General features: G+C 44.8%; 1 protein-coding gene across 1 annotated transcript in view; it reads right to left on the bottom strand.

Annotated features, from left to right (window-relative positions):
* LOC108515918 (coiled-coil domain-containing protein 7-like) overlaps positions 1-1,313 on the bottom strand; it is a gene marked incomplete at its 3' end in the record, with an annotated part of 98,435 nt that extends 97,122 nt beyond the window's left edge. Inside the window, 1 exon segment of the mRNA XM_017853090.1 lies at positions 528-1,313.
* Between the last annotated feature and the right edge of the window lie 1,341 nt (positions 1,314-2,654).

Here is a 2,654-nt window from a genome sequence, read left to right on the forward strand (position 1 = left end):
GGAGGGAGGGAGGGAAGGAAGGCAGGCCGGCCACGTTCACTTAGTGCAAAAAAAAAAGAGAAAAAAGAACCTGACAAATGCTCCGATGAAGTTCACATAAATACAAGAATAGAGTCACACGCAATGAATACTCGTATTAGCAAGCAAATATTTAAGGATTTTACATATTTAATTCATTTATCCTTCCTAACAATGCTAGGAAGTGGATGTCAGCATTACTTCGCCCAAGTGCATCCGTCCCTTTCCGCCACCACGACAAATGTTTTCTGGTTTCATCCTTCAAGGATTAATGTACATTCATTTCAAACCCTTTAATGACAGTGTACAAAATCGAGGAGAGCGGCAAGGGTCGGCAGGGGGCGTAGGGAAAGGATGATTTGCCTTCGATCCCAGATCTTGCATAAAAAGCAGCACAACCGCCACGGAGGCAGCCAGGCAGCAGGAAAACTAACTGCAAAGCCAGGACTCTCCCGAAACCCTCAGGTCCGGCTGAGGGAGCCGCTCGCGAGGCTCCCCGCCCTGTGTACCTGCTGAGACTGTGGGAAGTCGGGTAACTGGGCGGTTTGGCCTTGCCACGGCTGGCTGTAAGGTGAAAAACTATTTGCCTGAGGAAGATGGCAATTCCGAGCCTGCCAGACCGCCTTCGAGACAGAAGCCTGAAAACTCCTCAGAGTCCAGCCCCACCCTTTTACAAACTGACGTTTGTGCTGAAAGAAAAGGCCCGGCCTCTGCGCCCCGGGCGCCCCCAAGCCCCGCGGGCCCCCCGCCGCCGGCGCCGGATGGGGCCGTTGATGCCACGTCCCAGACGCCCGACGCCACGACGCCTTGGCGCCGCCGACGCCGCTGACGCTGCGGGCGTGAGCTGCGCGCCGAGAGCGGCAGGGGAGACGCAGTTTGGCCGCTGTGGGGATCCGTCGGTAGGTTAATAATGTCCATGGGCACGTCGGCCTCCTCCTTCCTTATTCTTTCCCAGGTGTAATTCCAGGACACCCCCAGAGCGCAGATTCATCGAGGCATTTGGCCTAGAGGCCTGCGAAGGAGAAATAATATACAGGCCTGGTAGGACCTATAAGAACCTGGGCTTCACCTGCAAAACCAGAGCCCCAGTCCTTCATTCATCTGCTATCTCCTCAAGCTCTTTTCAGTGTATTGTGGAGTTCATTACCAGACTCTAAGCTCGCACGGAAGTGTACATCAGCTTTGTGATCTTAAAAGCAAAACAAAATCAAATGGACTAGGAATTGAAGCAGAGTTGTGGCACTTAAGTGGTTTCTTGCCATCAGCTTCCACGCACTGCTTTAATATGCAGTTTTACAAGGTAGAGTTTTTTCGATAATTTGACCTCAAGAAATATATTAATTTTGTCTTTAAGTTGAACAAAGTAAAATGTTTTTAATATTTTAAAATATTAATTGGTTCTCACTTATTAGGTGGGAATTGAACAATGAGAACACTTGGACACAGGAAGGGGAACATCACACACCGGGGCCTGTTGTGGGATGGGGGGCGGGGGGAGGGATAGCATTAGGAGATATACCTAATGTAAATGACGAGTTAATGGGTGCAGCCCACCAACATGGCACATGTATCCATATGTAACAAACCTGCACGTTGTGCACATGTACCCTAGAACTTAAAAGTACAAAAAAAAAAAGGAAAAGAAAAATATACATATAGACTGTGGTAGGGGGTGGCAGGGGAGATCAGTTTACTTGTTGAACTGGTTCATATGCATTTTCCAGGCAACAGAAAATCTAAATTTGAAAGGAAAAAGGTGAGGAAGGGGAAGCTTTAGTAGCATCATTCAAGTGTGAGTATGTATTACTACATAGTCCCTGAAATAGAAGGGGCTTACATTATGAAATACTGAAAGATCTAAGAGCTTTGAAACAAAGTTGAAAACATATTGCTCAGTGGTAAATAAAGCAATGTGGGGTTTCAACTGTGCTATCCAATGTGGGAGCCACAACCCCAGGTGGGTTAAACACCTTAAACGTGTTGGTCCAACTGGTATGTGCTATGAATGTATCATATACAATACACTTCAAAGGGTTGCTATGAAAATAAAAAAGAATGTAAATATCTCAATAATTTGATATTGATTGCATTGAAATACTATTTAATATATCAGCTTATAAAATATATTACTAAAATAAAATAAAATATTAATTGATATAATTTAATTGTTAATAATGCCTGTGTGTAAATGAAAGGAATAGGAAAGATGCAACTAAAACTAAAAACCAGATTTAAAGGAGACCTTAGATTTGACATAATAGATTTCAACTATTTTCTAAAACTCTGAAAATTGATTATATCTAATTATTTCTAATTTTCAGTAAAATCTGAATGCCTCATCAGAGATTCCTGAAAATTTATCAGCTCCCAAGAGCTGGTGTAGGCTAGCTCCAGCACACCACTGGGAGTTACCACTGGGGTTGCCTGGAAAACAAGACATCTTCTGGAGTGCCAGAAATGTTCTGTCTTCTGCTCTTTCTGGGTGTGTTCAAAAATTCATGAAGGCAGGCGGGCACAGTGGCTCACACCTGTAATCCCAGTACTTTGGGAGGCTGAGGTGGTGCATCACTTGAGGTCAGGAGTTCACGACTAGCCTGGCCAACATGGTGAAACCCCATCTTTACTAAAAATACAAA

The sequence above is a fragment of the Rhinopithecus bieti genome, unplaced genomic scaffold (genome assembly GCF_001698545.2).
Source record: "Rhinopithecus bieti isolate Rb0 unplaced genomic scaffold, ASM169854v2 scaffold_35595, whole genome shotgun sequence".
Taxonomy (NCBI): Eukaryota; Metazoa; Chordata; class Mammalia; order Primates; family Cercopithecidae; genus Rhinopithecus; species Rhinopithecus bieti.